Source organism: Lissotriton vulgaris, chromosome 3_1, assembly GCF_964263255.1.
Source record: "Lissotriton vulgaris chromosome 3_1, aLisVul1.2, whole genome shotgun sequence".
Lineage (NCBI taxonomy): Eukaryota > Metazoa > Chordata > Amphibia > Caudata > Salamandridae > Lissotriton > Lissotriton vulgaris.
The window spans coordinates 537,374,910-537,395,664 of NC_141689.1; positions in this window are offsets into that span (position 1 = coordinate 537,374,910).

Genomic DNA, 20,755 nt, shown 5'->3' on the forward strand with positions numbered 1-20,755 from the left:
GCTTCCCAGTCTGGCAGCATGTAAATGAATACAGGGCCGGCTTTAGCGCTGATGGCGCCCTGTGCAACAATGTTTGTTGGTGCCCCCATACACTCCTTCACTACTACCTTTTTGCCGCGGTCCGTGCAAGTATCAGCGGTGGGGTCGGGTAAAGGAGGATTCAGACGAACGATGCAGAGGGAATATAAATAAATAATTACGTTTCCCTCAGCATCGTACATCGGAATCCCCCTCCCCTCAGCCCCACCACCCCACCGCTGTTATCTGCACGGTCCGCGGCTGCTACCCTTTAACAGTGCCCCCTCAAGTCTTCATAGAGATAACCACTCTCTCTCAGATGTATTTAATTAGTTATATAGAGCCACCTATACCAGTGTTGGGTGTCAAATCACTTTACATTACACACATTACACAGAGACAATTTATTTTTATTTATTCATTTATTTTTTTCCATTTGTAAAGCGCTACAGCTACCCAGAAAGGGTTTCCCGGCGCAGAGACACAGCATAAGGATGTCAAGAGAGATTTCAGGCCATTCAAGTTATTGTTCGAATAGCCAGGTCTTAACTTCTGAACTTGACAGGATTTTCCTCCTTTCGAATGAAGGGAGGGAGTGTGTTCCAGAGGGATGGTCCAAGGTGGGCGAAGGATCTGCCTCCCATTTTTGCCAGTTTAAATCTTGGTACACAGAAGTTGGCAGCAGATTGCGAACGAAGATTACGCTTGGGAGTATAGGGGTGAGCCAAAGCTAGGAGGTATTTGGAAGCAGTACCTGCCTTGATTCTGAACATGTAGTTCAAGGCTTTGAAACGGATTCTGCTTTCAATCCTGAGCCAGTGGAGTTCGCGACGGTAGCTCGAGACTCCAGTATTTTGGGGGATTTTGTGCAGTAGTCGAACTGCAGCGTTCTGGACAAGTTGTAGTCGACTGACTACCGCTTTGTTTGAGCCAAGGTACAGAATGTTGCCGTAGTCAAGCCGTGATGTAATGAGGGCATTGACTACGGTCTTTTGCGTGGAAGAGGGCAGCATCCAAATAATTTTCCTCAGCCATTTGATGATGGTAAGGCAAAGGCCAACAACTTTGTTGGCCTGTTGGCTCATGGAGAGGGAGCTATCCAAGATGACTCCTAGATTACGAACTTGAGTCACTGGGGTAGGAAAGTTGCCCATCTGGTTTGGTCAGTGTGAAGGATTCCAAAGGTCTTGACGTTTTCCTAAGAGAAGAATCTCTGTCTTGTCTCCATTGAGCTTTAATTGGTTTCTTGTCATCCAATTTAGGATGTTTTGTAGCCCTGATTTGAGGAGAGACGGGGAGGTCGGACAGGATTCAGATAGGGAGAAAATAATTTGGGAGTCGTCGGCGTAGGTCATAAGGGTAAGTCCATATTTTTCAGCTAAGTCTGCTAGGGGTCGGAGGTAAAGGTTAAAAAACAGGGGACTCAGTATAGATCCCTGTGGGACGCCGTGGGGGGCCTTAAAGGTGTCGGAGCAGGCCAGTGAGGAAGTTATTTGGAAGGACCGTTCCGCCAGGAAGGATCGGATCCAATCAAGCGCTTTTCCGCGGACACCATTTCTGTGTAACGCCTTGATGAGGGTTTCGTGGGATATGGTGTCAAAGGCCGCGCTCAGGTCTAAAAGTACGAGCGCGACCGTCTGCCCTTTATCGAGGAGATTCCGGATGTGCTTCGTAACCCCTAGAAGGGTGGTTTCAGTCGAGAACCCAGCCCGAAAGCCCGATTGTGAGGGGTGTAAAAGCGAGTTTTCTTCGGTAAAGATGGATAGGACCGAGTGGACGTGTCTCTCCAAGCATTTAGAGAAGGCAGGGACGAAGGATATAGGTTTGTAGTTGGCAGGACTTTCTGGGTTTGCTGTGGGCTTTTTTAGCAGTGGCGATATCATGGCATGTTTCCAGCGGGCCGGAACTGTAGAAAGTTCAAACGAGGAGTTAAGCGTATCCAATCAATCATATGTGTGTAAATAAGTGTATAGGAAGTGTTACATTAGCCCGAAGACTACAAGATGAGTCAAATCATACATACTGATAGACAGTATAGTTTAAGAGTGCTTGGCCTGGAGAAGCACAGACTGAGAATTTAAAACATACCTCCGTGGTTGAGGGTTACATTTAATAATAAGGATTTCTTTTACTGAAATGAACCCTTTTTGAAACATTAGAATAATGAAAGACAGAGGAAAAAATCATAATGCGATAATCGATACCTTGCAGTTTGCATGCAGCTCTCTGATGACAGTTATTAGCTCACTGTTCCATGTTAGGATTTTAACACCTACACTGATAGTAACAAAAGTATCTCTCTGATAAAAAGCTCTGACCTATTTAAACTATAAGCATTTTGTGAAATGCATGTTAAACATTCTTTGAAGGAGGAACATTAACTCTCTGTGCTACCATAAAATGAGTTAAAACTTCCACTTGACAAAACTCCTTCTTTCTATGGGAAGAATTGTGGAGGCCAGCAATGCAGCAGCAGGTGCTTTTGTAACCATAAGGGCGCCCCCTGGAAGAGTCAGCACCCGGTGAGGTGGCACCGGTCGCACCACCCTAGAGCCGGCACTGAATGAATACACCACACATGGAGCTCTTTAACTGATGTCTTTATTCCACAGCATACAATCACACACTGCCCTTTCCTTATGTCATAACAGTTAATAACCACACCTTAAAACATCCCAATAAATTATGTAATTCCTCTGTTGAGTATGCCCAGAACCACAAGGGTTCTGTTGACACTACAACACCAATGCCTGATGCGTACTTATTATGCTAAAATAGCTAAATGAAAGTTTGTTTGTGTAATTTTCTATCATGCTAAAATAGCTAAATGAAAGTTTGTTTGTGTAATTTTCTGTTTTAATCATTTGTTTTAAGAAATTGTTTTAAGAAATTACTGTCACAGATTTAAAGTGTGTTTTAATTTCACTTACTGGGATACAGCCGTGCACGCAGTGGAGCCAGCGCTGACGTTGCTCGCATACTCCCCCTCGCGCCACGAGCGGAGGCCATGCCCCTTTCAGGCCACGCCCACAAACACCCGCGCATAAAAAGCGCCGTGTTAAGACAGTCGAGCAAAACTGAGAGTTGACTCCTGAGGCGGAAGCCGGGAGTAAGGCAGCATTGTATTTTAAAACTTTGTGTCACAGATTACCATTTGTTTTAAGAAATTATTGTCACAGATTTAAAGTGTGTTTTAATTTCACTTACTGGGATACAGCCGTGCACGCAGCGGAGCCAGCGCTGACGTTGCTCGCATACTCCCCCTCACCCTCGTCCCACAACCCCAGAGTAGTATAAAATATGTGCAATTCTCGGTCGCGCAGCGGGCGAGCGCAGCGGGCGCGACGTTTGCGCTCCGAAGGCGCGCCTAAGGCAAGCCCGTCTGCGCCCGTCTACGACCGACCGGGACTAGGGGCTCTACCCCCTACAGGCCTTAATCCATCTGCGCCAATACTTATCCAGTATACACGTAGCGTTTCACTAGCCCTCAACACGGATGTTAGATCTCACCGTTGTAATCAAACCGGCCCCGGACTATCGTATGGACCTTTCTCTTGTCTTGCCTGTCGTTGGTCGAGTATGGGCCAACCCCCAACTGACCTCCGCACAAACTCTACCAAAAACCAGCTAGAACTGAAATGCCTATACCTTAATGCCAGATCCCTACCTAAACATGCCTTAGAGATCTGGGACACGCTGACATCCAGGACCCCGGACCTAGTTTTTATTACCGAAACATGGTTATCGGACTCTAATACCCCAGACCTCGCTAATGCCCTTCCCCCCGAATACAAAATAATGACACAAAACAGACAAGGCAAGAAAAAAGGAGGCGGAGTTGCCGTGATCTTTAGAGATCACCTGACATGCCTTGCGGAAAACACCATTGTGTACCCTGAACATGAGATATTACCATTCAAAATCTTATCCCAGGGCCTCATCATTCTTGCGGGCGCAGTTGTCTACAACCCTCCAGGGAAACAAGCCAGTATAAGCGCCAAACTATTGAACCAACTGCTACCATTATGTTTAAAACTGGAAAACTATATGGTCATCGGCGACTTTAATGTCCATTACGAAAAAACAGACGCCCCCGGATCCGCCCAGTTGAAATTCGATATGGAAATCCTACAACTCAAACAGTGGGTCGAGGGCCCCACGCACGTAGCCGGGCACACCCTGGATCTTCTTTTTACCGATATTGTATCAACTACCATAAAAGAAATCCTCCCCCGGTCCTGGTCCGACCACTCCATACTATCCTTTTTATTCAAACTTCCTGGCAAACCCCTGAAGCTTAGATCCCCCCCTCTCGTCACCAATAGAGCCTGGAGACTAATTAACGACTCTAATTTTCAAACCCACTTCCTTGAGACAGATGTCACACTACTGGAAGACCCCTCTATCACTAACAACGTCACTCTTTTAGATTCTGGAATTCGCCAAGCGCTAGACAAACTAGCCCCTATGCGGGAATCAAGAAAAAAAACGACCATCACGGAGAAATGGTATACCCCTCTCCTAAAGAGCCTCAAAAAGGAATGTCAAAAAGACGAACACCGATGGAGACAAACAAAAGACTCGGAAACTAGAGCAGCCTATGTCACCAAACGAAAACAATATTTTTTGGCCATTAGAGACGCAAAAAAAGCATACTTCACTCAACGAATTCATGAGAACCACAATTCCGCTAAAGAATTGTTCAAAATAGTGAAGGAGTTCAGCAACCCGTCAAGCATCTCACAAACTCTTACCCCATCAACAGAGGCCTGTGAACGCATCAGCACCTTCTTTGTCGATAAAATTAACAAAATCTACACTACCTTCACCCCTCTAAATACTCCTACCCTGCCTGACAACCCTGATGAACTCACCCCGACAACAGACAAATGCAACAACCAACCAGACCCAGGCAACACACTTTGCCTAACCTGCTTCCAACCATTCTCGGAAGATGAGGTATCAGCAGTTCTGGAAACAGTTAAATCCGGCTCTCCCGCAGATCCCTGTCCCCATTTCGTGTTCTCCAAAATCTTACCGACACTCTGCCCTCTTATCACCAAACTCTTCAATAAATCGCTCATCACCGCATCTTTCCCAGAAACCTGGAAACACGCATCCGTGACTCCCCTTCTGAAAAAAGCCGGATCTGACATCTCCAACCCGGAGAACTACAGGCCAATTTCTCAGCTCCCGTATCTCTCCAAAGCTTTGGAGAAACTAGTCAATATACAACTATCCCGATATCTGGAAAACAACTCACTCCTGGACCCCTCACAGACCGGCTTCAGAGCCAATAATAGCACCGAGGCAACGCTGCTGGCAGTATCGGACAGTATCAGATGCATTACAGATCAAGGTGGATCGGTGGCTCTGATACTGCTTGATCTGTCAGCGGCGTTTGACACCGTATCCCACGACTGTCTACTAAACACTCTATTGAGTAAAGGAGTGCAATCCACAGCACTAAACTGGATTAGATCGTTTCTTAGCAACCGTACCCAGGCAGTGCACATGGGCCAGTTTCACTCGAAACCCTGTCCCATCAGCCGTGGGGTCCCACAAGGGGCCTCGCTGAGCCCCACTCTCTTCAATGTCTATGTTTCATCTCTGGCTGACATTGGTAGAAAGTGGGGCATCGGCATATGTTCCTATGCCGACGACACACAGCTGATGGTGACAATGGATGACAGATCGGAGACGACAAAGAAAAAGCTACACAGCTGTCTCACCGAAATGGCATCATGGATGCATAACCATTGCTTAAAATTAAACGCCGGCAAATCGGAGATACTACTGTTTGGAGGAGCAAAACTGACATGGAACACCACATGGTGGCCACCCACATTGGGATCAGCCCCTACCCCAAAACAACACGCCAGAAATCTAGGTATCATCATGGACGATGCATTGTCCATGAAGGACCACATACGATCACTCTGGGGTAAGGGCTTTGCAATTCTCAAACTTCTGGCAAAAATCTTTCCCTGGATACCCCTGGATTGCCGACGCACAGTCACCCAAGCCCTCTTGGTCAGCCGCCTTGATTACGGCAACGCTCTTTTCGAAGGAATGAACGAGCAACTTTTCTCCCGCCTACAGGTTCTACAAAATCAGGCGGCCAAGCTGGTCTGCAATAAAGGCAAGCGAGATTCAGCATCTGCTTGTCTCCGGAAACTTCATTGGCTACCGATGCGCCAGAGGGCCACTTTCAAAATACTCTGTCATGCACACAGAGCTCTCTATAAGACTGGCCCCACCATCCTCGCGCCTTCTCATACCTGGCAGCCAAAAGGTGGAATGAATTACCTGTAGATCTCAGACATACCATTACCTACCTTCAATTCCGGCAAAAATTAAAAACTCACCTCTTCCCAAAAAACTAAACCCCCCAGCATAGCCATCAGCAGTCTCCCTCGTTTCATAGCGCCGTGATATCCCATGGGATGAGTGTTGCGCTCTATAAATACTGGAAATAAATAAATAATCTCTTCTTTGCCATAATGACATGTATTTAGCATCATGAAATGTACCCTTGAAGGGAACCAGTTACATATATTTTTCTTTTTTTTAAAACAATTCTAAGTACTTAGGCACATTTAATATTTTCACAAACAAATGAAAGTATACACCAAGGCATCCATTACTGTCTTCTGCATCCAGTCCCAAACATTATAGATCAACCTGCCCACGGCCCAATACACTGGTCCATGGTTCCATAGGTTCCAAAAAAGAGGAGATCTGTCTGGGTTCTGGAAAGTTATAAATAAGCCGTGCTTCCAGGAGCCAAGCGCACCACAAATTCTGAATACCATCCTACCAGAACAGTGGCATACCAATTTCCAGAGTTGGTATAACCACACAGGGAAAATAATTCACGGTGAAGGGCAGAGGTCAAAACTGACTGCACAGCTAGATTTTTCCATGGCAGAAGTGGAATTGGCAATCTTAGGGTTAACTAAAAATAAAGCACCTGGACCTGACGGTATACCCCCTGATCTTTATCTGAGTAATATGGAATTGTGGGCTCCCATTCTCACGAGGGTCTTGAACGAGGTAGTTGTGGCAGGGCTGCCCCGCTCTTGGTCCTCGGCGACCATTGTACCAATCTATAAAAAAGGGAATCGGGATGACCCCCAATGTTATCGTCCCATATCTTTAATTGACGTGACGGCGAAGGTGTTGGGCCATGCCATTTTAAATCGTCTACAAGACTGGGTAGAGGATAACCAAATACTTACAGATATCCAATACGGGTTTAGGGAGGGAAGAACAACCACCGATCAGTGTCTGAACTTTTACCTCTTGACGGCTAAGTACACTATTGCCAGTAAGGGGGCTATCCACTTGGGGTTTATGGACCTCTCCACGGCCTTCAACCGCGTAAATAGAGAAAAATTATGGGCACTGATGACAAGCCTAGGGGTGGAACAAGAGCTAGTTGACACCCTGAAGGCCTTAGACTGGAATACATCAGCAACGGTCCGCTCTAACCAAGATGGAAGTAAGACCGAACCATTCCTATGTACGAGCGGAGTGCGGTAGGGCTGCATCTTAGCGCCATTTCTATTTTCCTTATATATCAATAATCTGGACAAGGAACTATCCAAATTGAGTGTGGATTCCCCTCAAATAGGCCATCGACCGGTGCCCGTCCTGCTTTACGCGGATGACGCGGTGTTGTTAGCTCGAACACCGCGGGGGCTCCAGAGGCTGATCGATGGATTTGTCAACTTCATGGCCACACTTGACCTGTCAGCTAACCTGGAAAAATCTTATGTTATGTCAGTTGGGGTAAGATCAAACAGGAAATTTGTCTATAGGATAGGCTCCCACAAAATAGGCCTGGTCCAGTCCTTTTCCTACTTAGGCGTTTTATTTGATGAGCGATTAGACTTTAAATCCCTGACTGAAAAACACGCGGCAAAATTGGTGGCGTCGTCAGGGGCCATAATGGGTTATGGGAGAAGACTGGGCAGATGGTCGCCGGAGCAAGTACTCAACCTGTGCAGGTCAATAAGCTGCGCCAAAGCAGCCTATGGGTCAGAAGTGTGGGGTTTCACAAATAAGCATATGCACCAGATTCAGGTGGAGGAAGATACGTTTTTTAAAAGGATACTGAAAGTGCCACAGAGTACCCCATCTTATATTATACATGAAGAACTGGGAGAGCCCTACATTGAAGACCGAATAAAGATCAGGCCGCTCCTGGCTTGGATCAAAATCTGGACTAATCCAGAGGCTGGCCTTAGTAGGCAAATCATTAAAGACTGTCTGAATCGTGACAGAGGGGGCCATATCCCCTGGATAAAGTATGTAAAAGATTCCCTGGAGGCAATCGGTTGCAAATTTTTTTACACTGCACCCGAAACCCTAAATGCCCAGAATAAGACGTTGGTCAAAAAACTGTTCGGTGAATGGACATCTACAAGTAGGGCTGTCACCGAAAAGCGCAAATCTACAGTTTTGTCCTATAGTTTACTGAAAAAGGAACATGAAATGGAACCATATCTAGCAGTGATGTACAATGCACAGGACAGATTTTATATGACCCGTTTTAGACTTAATATGTTACATCATCTACTGTCGGTCCCCTCTGGATTTATTCTATCATTGGAGTTGAAGGGTACCTGCAGCTGCGACAGTACGTCTTCGCAGGATACCCTTCACTTTGTACTGTTATGCTCATTTTATTCAGCCCCCAGACGCAAGTGGGGATTCTTAAAAAAGCTAAATTCAAACAGGCAAAAGCAGCTCTACTGTTTTTGCAGGAAGCCTCAGATGCTCACACACTGTTTTGTATAATAAGTTTTATCAAGGTGGCTATGAGGTTAAGGAACACAAGAGAAGTAAATGATTGTAATGTCCTGTAACTAGAGCCTGATATTAGAACATTTTTTACATGAATTTAATGCCCCTCCTCTTCTCTTAATCATTTTAATGTGGTTTTTAAATGCTTTTATGCACTTTTATGGTATCTTTTTAAGTGCTGAATAAAGATATTTGATGATGATTTGATGATATTAGAGTTTCCCTACAAATGATAGCTGGACCTATTAAACATTTCTTCAGGAGTTCAGCTATGACTACTTGTGACTCTACCTGTATTACATAGTCTGATGCTTTCCTGCTCTAAACATCACAGAGGTGATGGTGGCAGATGTAAAAGTTATAGTTTGATGTGATCATTGAAGTTATATAGCATGTGTCTACACTTTTGCATTCCACTTCTTTTTATTTTTTCTATATTTCTGCTTGGGTATGAATACTCGTCTATACATTAATACTTGAGAGGGGCAGGGTAGAAAAATCAAATATTTGTCAAATGTTACACTCTCTGACTTTGGGCACCAGAGGTAGAAAAATCTTACTGCTGTGCTTCAGCTCAGCTACCAGTAAAATTAAGACTTTTACGTCACCTGAGTTGCACCAATTTTCCATGTAGTAATGATAATATCATATTACGTTTTGAGGTGTGCAGATGCTATCACTCAAGTCTTGAAAAGGCAGTCAAAGTAGTAAGTTCACTCTGATGCCAAGGAATTAACAATCATCAATAAGTCTCCCAAACTGTCAGGAATCCTAGAGTTCATGTTATCTGAGGATCATGTCAAGTATCTCAGGGAAATGGGCACATTTCTCAGATTCCACAATACAACCTTGCCATGAACTGGCTCTGGAAGCTGAGGCGGACAGCCCAGTGGCAACTGGGGAGGGGAAGGAGTCACTGGGTAACATATATCAGCATTTCTGTGGCAAAGTGGATAAGCCAGAAAATTCTGGAAGGGGCCAGAAAGTTCTGGACTCTTCTGTGTCAGTATGAGCTAGGGAGATTTAAGCACTAGTCAAAGTGCTACACCTTGCCTGCAACATCATATCTACTCCAGTTACGCAGTTTACACAATTTGTGGACCTACATCTTTTTACCTTGTTGCCCTTTGGTTCCCTCTGGTAGTTAGAGCAGCTTAGGTTAGCTCTTCCACCCACAGATACTGAACTATGCTTGCTGCGGTTCCAGAAATCCTTCTCCATCTTTACTTCACTCCAAGTCATCTTGGATCCTGGCCTCTCTACTACTGGAGGCAGGACTTTGTATTCTGTTCCTGATCTCCTGAAGGCTTATCATGGCCTCTCTGCTTCCATCCCCTGGTAAGTCATTCTTTTGATAAGCATAGCACATTGTATAGAGCTATGCGGATTACTGGTCAGTCCTTTACAGACAGAGGGTCCTTGCAGCATGCCTTCGACCAGCTAGTGCTCTTGAGCTCAGTGGGACGAGGCACTTACAGTGTTTTTCTCTCTACATGCATTTCTTGTTTCCCCCCTTATACAGTCTCTTCAGATTCTGTAATTCTTTACAGACCTAATCTGACTGACAAAAAAAGAGATGAGGTTAGCATCAGAGTCCCTGGCCCGAGTTCCAGTGAAATCCTGACACAAACACAGTATTTATCATCAGTCAAATGTAAGTTTTAAATATATTTCTGAAAAGGTACATATTTTGCTATTAAGTGCAAATGATTATTTTGGATAAATAAAAAGAATTCCCTCAAACAAAATCTTGTGCAATCTATATGCCTGGGATGGGTCCCATCGTACCAAGGATGGCCACAGTTAGTTAGGCCCCTCGTGATTATTTTCTTACGTAGGAACTGGATGCATGCTTTATTCCCTTGCAGCATTAATTTGATTTATTTTCTAATTTTTTCATTATTAGCTCATTTGGGCATTGTTAGGAGTGGTGAACACAGGGCTGGTCCCTGTGTAGTCCTGAGGAAGAGCTTGGGGGGCGCTCGAAACATGTTGACAGATAGGAACTAATAGGTACACCTAAACTCATTGTTCTTTAGGCACCCTATTTATTCTACCCCGTTTTTAGTTCTACCACCTAGGAGCAAGACTAAATCATTTATAGCTTACTAGGCAGGTATGTTTAATCACTTACACATATCCCACTCCACCACATCACAGTTCTCGCACCACACATAGTCTAATTTAAGTGCTCCTACGTAGTTCGCAAGTCGAAGCACGCCCCAGCCCGTGGAGGACTGGGATGGCCCCAATGATGAAGCATGTCACCGTGGGGCAACCCTGGTGAGTGAGGGGACACTAAGAAAAAGAACAATTTTTCTTTTCCTTCTACTAAACACATTATTCCAACCCCAATGAGTGTTGTGAATATGACTGTAGTAACATAGCTAGGCTTTTGATCTCTGGTTCAGAGGTTTTCATACCCACATGAAGTGGACCAGGACATGGTGGCGGGACCGGGGCCTGGAGCTTGCACGGGCACAAGTTATGCCTATTGGTGGACACACCAGTGGCAGCAGGTGAACAGTGGGGCCTGTGTGCACAGGGTGGCGGTATCTCTCTCTCTCTCCCTTCTTTTCCTTCTCTCTCTCACTCTCTCTCCCTTCTCTCTCTCTCTCTCTCTCTCTCTCTCTCCCTTCCTTTCCTTCTCTCTCTCTCACTCTCTCTCCCTTCTCCCTCTCTCTCTCTCTTCCTTCCCTCTCTTTCTCTCTGTCACTTACTTTCCTTCTTTGTTTCTCTGTGTCTCGCTCCTTTGATGTGCGCATGACACACGTCCTGATTTTATGCTTTATTTTCCAGGTTGCGACGTCGAGAGTGTCCCTGATGGACCCGACAGGAATCTTCCGCATTGGTGTTTTGTGTTGTATTTCATCAAGTTTTTGGTTGTTACTTCAGTGCTGTGTGACTATGTCTCGTTCTGGCCACACATGTGTGTATTTATTTTGGCAATGTGCGTCATCACACGCTTTTTGTGGCTCTTGTGTCTTGCACGGTATGTGTATGTCCGGAGTGGGGGAATGGCGAGGGGGGACTGGGAGTGGTGATGGGGGATGTTGTGGCCCTCATGAGTATCGGAGCTGCATGATTATTGTCTCCATGGCATCGGTGGGTCTTCAGGTGTGGCTCTTGGCTGGTCTCCCTTTCATGCTGTGGGTAGTCGTCCTGCACCAGCAAAAGGCAGGTGTTAAATCCCTGGTGCTATCGCGGCTTATCGCCTGTTTTTGGTCCACTTTGCAGATCTGGCAGTTCATTGTGAAAGTGGTTTGTGGGTTTTTCGTGTGTTATTGCACGGGAATGCCTACCCTGCATCTCATTAGGATTAGTTGGTGGTGTCCACTGTGGAGATAAATTCTGGGGTAGTTATCACGGGAATACTGGAGATGTCTGCAGTTTGCAACAGCTTGTGAATGGGGCGTTAAATCTATCTCCACTTTTGATACGTTAAGGTGGAGATAAATCGGAGATAAGTCCTTGTGAATATCCCCCTAAAAGAAAAAATCTGTCTGGGTGAAGGGCACTGGATCTGTGGAGTTGCCATGTATCTTGTAAACCCAATTTGACCTGTAACTGCTGTTACTGTCAACATCAGGATTACCATGGAGCTTGTAATGAGGCCTCCTGAGAATTTGCTGGAATTACTTTTCTTCTCTGGGTAGATGAGAAAGTGAAACAGACTCTGCTGATAGCCTAGTCCTAAAATGCACTGTCCCCGATAGCCCTACAGCATTTGTGCCCCCTTAGGGCAAAGAGCATCCCAATACCCATGGCCAGCAAGACGAAAATATGGATTCTTTTGGGCATAGCTTTGACAAATAGGCCAGCAGACAGGGAGGGGGAATCCCATTTTCCTATCATTAGTCATGGTGTATGTATACACTATTTGGGCTGTAGGCAACTAGGAAACTCTATGAGCCCTGGGCATTTCTGAAACCTAGAGAGCCGTGTGAATCCAGAGAGGTGTTGCTTGCATGTGATGGAGCACTGGGCCCTAAAATGTACGTCTTAGTTAAGTCATCAAAGATTTTTCCTCTTTGGTGGTATGTAACTTTATTAGCTGACATGAAGCACTAGAAGGTAGTAAACATCAACAATACACTTCTAACTTGTGAAGCAAATGTGACTCCATAATAAGGCCCAGGAATAATTGAACTTAGTTAAAAAGTATTATTTTGATTACCATCAGTCCAATATATACGCAAACAAAAAATAAGTTCAATAAATGCAGCAGCGATAGGTAAGCTGAAGTGTCTGAATAGGTTAAGGCAAAATAATATGACATAGCGAATTGCAATAATCACAATTGTATAAACACAGATTAAAGCAAACAGGTGTTCCATAAAGAAAATTCATATCGCTCTTCTAAACATAGATCAAATATAAGATTATCCATCAAGAGCCTCTCAAAATCAGGAACATAGGGAAAGAAGGTGTCCGCATGATCAGACTTCAGTAGAAGTTGAAAGAAAAGAGGAAAAGAGTTTAGCATAAAGCTGCACACTTGCAAGAATAGAGCAAACAGAGAGGTCTGTACCTCTCCAAGGGCCTTAATATGATCTTGGCGGACGGGTTAGTCCGCCACAATGGTGAAGGATACCCCATCAGCTGAAATATAAATCCCGTATATTTCAGTGGACGATATATCCGTCACTCTTGTGACGGAGTAACCGGTCCGCCAAGATCGTAATCAGGCCCCAAGTGTAAAAGGAATCTCTCCTAACACACACTAACTCTAACTGTGAGGAACACCAGTTCAAACGTAACAAGGGATTTAGAACATTCTTATCTCTTTCATACCACCAGGAACAATCAGTTCACTACTTTAGTGAATCTGCAACATTAGTCTAGGTTAACATCGTATTGAACATAAACTTCAGTTTTTAACCTTGAACATTTTGCCATCTGTTCTGACTGACTTTTTCGGCCCTCCTTTGAGGGAAGATGATTGGAAATGACTTCAGTCTATTATCATTCTAGTGCAAGGGTTAGAACCATAAACAGGGCCTATCCATAGGGCACAGTAATGCACTTTCGTACCCTTTTCCTTAGATCAGGGCTTATAAACTTATGTTAGGGGATAGATTCATTAGTATTAGTGATAATCCGTTCTTTTGCAAGAGTGTTAGTATACCTTCTATGGAGTTATGCTTATTTCGGGCCTTGTAGGCCTCAAACGGGAGAGACTCCATCTTGCTTTCTGCCTGGCAGCTTGAGAGGCTTCTAGGTCAAGTGTAATGTTTTAGTTTCGAAGTGTTGTTTGCTTGGAGAGAACCGGCTCAGGCTGGCCCTTATCGAAAGACTGTATTTTTCTCCACTCCGAAGACACAACATCAGATCGGCTGACTGAGAACGTGTCCTTGGTACGGGGAGGTACAAGAATTTGGTGGGCGGCAGGTTACTGGCCGTAACTTTCCATGAAAGGACAAGCTTCCATATTAGCGAAGGCATGAGGCAGTGAGTTAGTCAGTCTGTAGGCGGCAGCTAGCCGTTAGCATCAATGCCATTAATTATTTCCAGGCAGACAGTCGCCATTTTGAAGTCCAAGAAAGATCAAGAAGCTGATACTCTCTTAGAAAGATTGAAGTTATTTTAGTTGGAGCAGCTGGCGAGCTTTGACCTATACGATCAGAGCATTTTGAATGAAGCAGTTAGTCAGAAGAGCGAATACCAGAGTGGCTGAAACTAAATTATAAGATCGAAGCCGAGAAGTGGAGATGGTCCGTGATTGAGAGGAGAGAGGAGTAGTGCAGAACAGCCAGAGAGAGACAGCAGCTAATGAAAGGAAGGTTCCAGTGACTTGGAGGGAAGCAGAGAAGACAGAGCATAGCGGTGCAGACGTGTACTCGTGACTGCTGAAGTGTGACTCTAAGACGAGCCAAGGCACAGACGAGAAGGGAACCTAGATGACTGCTGAACCCCGACTTCACGTTAATAAGGTGATATCTGTCTATATTCTATAGTGTGCACATTCTAACCTTTCACTTTCCTTTGCAGGATATATGTTATAGTGTAGTATTGTGTTTTTATGATCATTGTAATAAAGTACCCCAGTTCTTAGTGAACCAGCATGTGCCTCGTATTCTTGTTCAATCAGGGTAACCTGTTCTTCTAGTCAGGCATTGTTTTCATGAACAGATGTAATTCCCGGTCAGGTAAGAAGTGACTGAGCAATGAGGGAGAGAGGGACCCCTCGATGTGAAGAATAGATTGCACATCCCCATATTTGGTAAGTTGTGATATAATTCCTAATATTGTAGTATCATATCCCGAGAAGCCAATGAGAGATTCCTTCCAAAGGTACTCATAGGAAAGTGATCGTCGTTGGTAAGCGGCGTTAATGAGAACACCAGGCGGGAAACTGGTGCGTAGATCCGCCGGATTACGGATCGGGCTGTGAGTGAGAGAACACTAGGGAGGACACTAGTGCATAGGTCCGCCGGATTGTGGATCGGGCTGTGAGGGAGAGAACACTAGGGAGGAGACTAGTGCGTAGGCACGCAGGATTGCGACTTGCCGAGCGAGCACTGACTGTGGTCAGTGTGTAATGGTAACTAATCAGAACTGCCCTAGTGTAGACTAGTCTGGGCCTAAGTCGCCGCGAGACTAACTGGTATGAGTGGGATATTGTAGAAGACCTATGCATGTATATTGCTAATTCCCCATCCTTAGGTACAAGGCATATACATATCTATTGTAAATACGTTCTAAGGAGGGAGGTGATTACGTTCCGGCTGGGTTGGAGGTGCTCTGAGGAGCTGATCCTATCTGGTCCGAGAATCCGGCCGTTACATCTGGCGTCACGAACTGTTTACGAAGCCTGTGTGCGCTGTATTATTTTAATCTTGTTGATTTGCGCTCGGCTCGTACGTAGTTTCTTTTGTCTATTTCTTGTTAATAGTTGTGTATATCTTTTTTGTGTGTCAAAATGTTTTCGCACAAATCGAAATCTACTTTTAAATTGCCTGTTGAAATTCCCGGCTGGGAATCAACGCCTTACGAGGCCTTGGCCCGTGAGTGGGCCGATTCTACTGGTTTGAGTGAGAATTGACTTCTTGTTTGGAGATGGCGGAGCCGGCTGATGTGGTTTCTTGCTTGCAGAAGGCACCAGTAGTGAAGGGTGATGAGCTTCCTATTTTAGGATGCAGAGGTTGGATTGTTTTGACTGCATACAGAATTCTTCATGAGAAATTTGTGAAATGACAGCAACGATTTGTGGATATGGAGGAAAAGTTTGTTGAGGTGCAAAATGCGCATACTCTTTTGCGATGTCAAAATAAATTGCTTGCCGACAAACTTGAGACTTATCAAACTATTGCCGAAAGGGCTGCTGTTCGCATTGCGAAATATAAGTATAGACACCATCGCGGTCGTGTTTGTAAACGGAAAGTGCGTCTAGTCGTGGCGAAAGCCGGACTGGATTGGAACCCCGACGAATGGGATGGTAATATCTGGGACTCGAATGATTCCGGTTCCTCGGCTGAGGAGTCTGACAGACGCGAGTCTTCTCGCTCCGGACGTGATTGTAAATCTACTTCTTGTGACAAAAATGATGTTTCTAGCGGCCGTGGTCGCTCTTCCCATTCTGATGACGTATCTCGTCCTGATTGTTCCTCTAAATCTATGGATCAGGCTTCTTCGGATGCTCGTCCGGAGGTTTCTGCGCACCCAGTTTTTCGACGCAAATTGCAACAAGCTCCTGGTAATCCTAATGGTATTGCTCTGGATAGTTTGGAAGACTTTACTCAACAGGAGGTTAGTGATATTTTACAACGATTTCGACAACGGCCTGGTGAGGCCTTACTTACTTGGATGGTGCGCCTTTATGAATTGGGCGCTGCAGGTATCATGTTAGATGCAGGAGATGCCTTAAAATTTTGCTCTTTGAGTTCCGATTCTACTGTACAAGATCATTTTCGAAATTTTAATGGTGCTGGTCAAATTAGTCTACTCCAGCTAGCGACTGATGGCTGTAACCATAAATATCCTACTGAATCTGACTGGCCTGTCAATGACAAGCCGTGGTACACTTTGCGCGATGCGGCGCAGCGATTGAAAGAGGAGGTGATGAAAACTGCGATTTTTCTCAGTACTGCTGACAGGTTGTTGGATGGTTTATTGACATCTTCTGTGCGGAATCGCATTATCCGTTCTTCCCCTGTTGCTTATAAGCAGGTTATGATGACTTTGTTGATCAATCAAACTGGAAACGCTTTATCTATGGTGCTTGAATCTGTTCGTCAGCTTGGTGAGTTAGGTGACTGGTTTAAACCTGAGAGACAGTCCAGACCGGAGGGTCGTACTGCTGGAGATTATAAATTCTCTAGACGTGATATGTTTCTTGCGCTGTTGGATGACGGTGTGAAAAAGGAGGACATTGATGGTGAGCCTAATAATCGCTTATGGGACATGTTTCGCAAGCGTGGTTTGGATCGTAAGGAGGGTGCCCGTTGTGTGCGTAAGAATGATTGTGATCGTGGTTGTTCTGATGACAGTGGTGACAACAGGCGTCGTGTGGATTCTGATCGTCGTGGTGAACGGCGATATGAGCGTGATGTGTCCCCTCGTCATGAGAAGGAGAGGGGGCGAGAGGGGGAAAGAGAAAGGGGGAGAGATGATCGTGTCTACAACAGATATATAGATGAAAGGGATCAGTCCCCTGAGTTGAGGAGAAGGGAGGATCGACACAGGCTTTCCGATCGTAACTCACAGTACTATGCAGATGACAAGAATCCATTTCGTAATGGAGATGGATATGAACAGGATGTTTTGATACCCAAAAAACATGAGAGCATTTACCCTGATTTGTCCTGGTTGACAGAACGCACTAAGAATGACTAGGAAATAGGTCAAGCTCCAGTATGCAGGTGGGCTCACAAAGATAATAGACCCTATGTAGATATTGAGATTTTTTGGAAACATCGTAATATCCAAAGGGCCCGAGCATTGGTAGATACAGGAGCGGAGGCCACTCTTATTCACGGTAAATCAAAGAAATTCAAAGGCTAATTTTTCACAATTACTGGTTTAGGTGGAAAGGAAACTCCCGCAGTGCAAACTACACTTGAAATGAGAATAGGCAGAATTCCCCGAAAAGAATATTCTGTATTAGTTGTACCACTCTTGGAGTATATAATTGGAATTGACATTTTAAAAGGAATGACTTTGCATTTAGATGACGGCTGTTATCAATTGGGAACTAAACATTATATTTCGTCCAGCCCCGTACGGGTTGGTCGTTTACGAATGCCCCCCATAAGAATCCCTCAGGCTACAAAAGTTGTTTCTCAGAAGCAATATCGTATTCCAGGTGGGCATGAAGAAATTAGTGCCACTATTCAGGATTTGGTTGATGCAGGAGTTATAACTCCGGTTACTTCTGCTTGGAATAATCCCGTTTGGCCCGTGCGCAAAAGTGATAATTCTTGGCGCATGACTGTTGATTATCGCGAGCTGAATAAAAATACACCCCCTTTGACTGTTGCAGTACCGGATATTATTACTTTAATTGAAAGAATACAAAAGCATCCAGGTACATGGTATGCATCCATTGATATTGCTAATGCTTTATTTTCAATTCCGATTGCCCCCGAGTGTCAGGAACAATTCAGTTTTACATGGAATGGACGTCAAATGACGTTTAGAAGTCTTCCCCAAGGCTACGTACATAGTCCTACGATCTGTCACCGGCTGGTGGCGGAACATTTGTCTGAAGTGACTGTACACCCGCAAATTCAGGTATGTCATTATATTGACGACATTTTGATTCAAGGTGAAACACAAGATCAAGTTCAGACTCAATTGGATCAAATCCTTGAGTGTTTACGTGAAAAAGCTTGGGAAATTAATCCAGATAAGTTACAAGGTCCATCCCAGAGTGTAAAGTTTTTAGGCATTAATTGGCATGAAGGTCACAGAGAGGTGATCCCACAGGTTAAGCAAAAGGTTTTAGATTTTGCAGTCCCAAGAAATCGGAAAGAAGCCCAGAGCTTCATTGGCTTGTTCGGCTTTTGGCGTCAGCATATTCCACATTTGAGTCAGATATTGGTCCCTTTATATCGAGTTACTCGTAAAAAGAATGTGTTTGAATGGGGTGAACCGCAGCAAAATGTGTTTAATTTGGCGAAAGAAGCGATTCAGTATGCTTTGGATCTGTGGCCTGTGTGCGAGGGTGATGTGGATTTAAATGTGTCCGTGCAAGGTCCTTATGCAAATTGGAGTCTGTGGCAGAAACAAGACAGACAAAAAGTACCATTAGGTTTTTGGACCAAAAAGTTACCTGAGGCTGGTGAGCGTTATACACCTTTTGAGAAACAGTTGCTTGCATGCTATTGGGCTCTGGTAGATACCGAGCAATTGACTTTGGGTCATGATGTGATTTTGAGACCTGAAATTCCTATTATGCAGTGGGTTTTGAGTTCGCCAAAAACTCATCGAATTGGACATGCTCAAGAAGCGAGTGTGATTAAGTGGAAATGGTACATTCAAGACAGGGCACGTGTGGGTCCGAAAGGTGTAGCAGCATTACATGAGCAAGTGGCGCAGGCGCCATCGATTGAAACTGGAAGTGATTGCTCCGTACCTGTAGTACAGGAATCTCCTGTTAAGTGGGGTAAGCCATTTGATGATTTGTCCATGGAGGACAGAAAACATGTGTGGTTTACGGTTGGTTCAGCGAGGTTCATAGGAGAGAAACGGCATTGGAAGGCAGTGTCCTATAATCCGATCACACAGAAATTGCTGAGTACAACTGGTGAGGGAAAGAGCAGTCAATTTGCTGAATTATATGCAGTTTACCAAGTTTCGAAACAGGAATTACCTGGCACATGTCATATTTTTACTGATTCCTGGTCCACTGCTAATGGACTGGCGGTCTGGTTACCAACTTGGCACTCTCATAATTGGGAAGTGCATTCAAAAGAACTGTGGGGAAAAGAATTATGGCAAGAAATTTGGGAAATGCTCCCACAGAGTACTGTGACAATCTTTCATGTGGATGCTCATACCCCTATAGACTCCCTTGACAAATTCTTTCAAAACATTGCAGATGAGAAATCTAAAATTGCTGAGGCAGTGGTGGACATGCAGGATTCTGATTTGGCGGGATTGGCGAAATGGGCCCACCATAAAGCAGGACATTTTGGAGAGAGAGCCACTAGCAGGTGGGCCGCCGATCGAGGAATTTATATTCCTTTAAATTGCATTAAAGATACCATTTTGCATTGTCCCATCTGTCAACATTCTAGACAACGAAAAGTACCTCAAATTGTTAAAGGTCATTTACATCGAGGAAAATTGCCCGCTCAAATTTGGCAGATTGATTATAATGGTCCACTCCCTATGAGCAAAAATTGCCAATATGTTTGTACAATTGTCGACACCTACAGTGGCCTGTTAGTGGCCTTTCCTTGTAAACAAGCTACTCAAGTGAATACCATTAAAACATTGGAATTAATTATATTGTATTATGGCGTTCCATTTCAAATTCAATCTGACAATGCATCCCACTTTCGTGGAAGATTGGTACAGGAATTTTGTGCGGAAAATTATATTGAATGGGTGTTTCATATTCCATATTATCCACAGGCATCAGGCCTTATTGAAAGAATGAATGGTTTGCTTAAAGAACAATTGCGAAAATTGACTGACAACAAATATAAGAATTGTAGAGATTATTTGTTTCAAGCATTATTAATTCTGAACAATCGTCCCTTTCTGAACGCTGAATCTCCTTTAATGCGTTTGTTTCCCCCAAATGTCGATGCGAAACCCAACACCATTGGCAATACTGTAATGTACTGGGAAATTTCCCCCGTAGCCCTGGCTCCATGCAGAGCAACCCCAGGTTCCGCAGGCTTGGACCTGCATGCCATGAATGACACTGTGATTAAAAGTAAGGATCGAGTCATTATTGAAACGGGTGTTGGTGTCT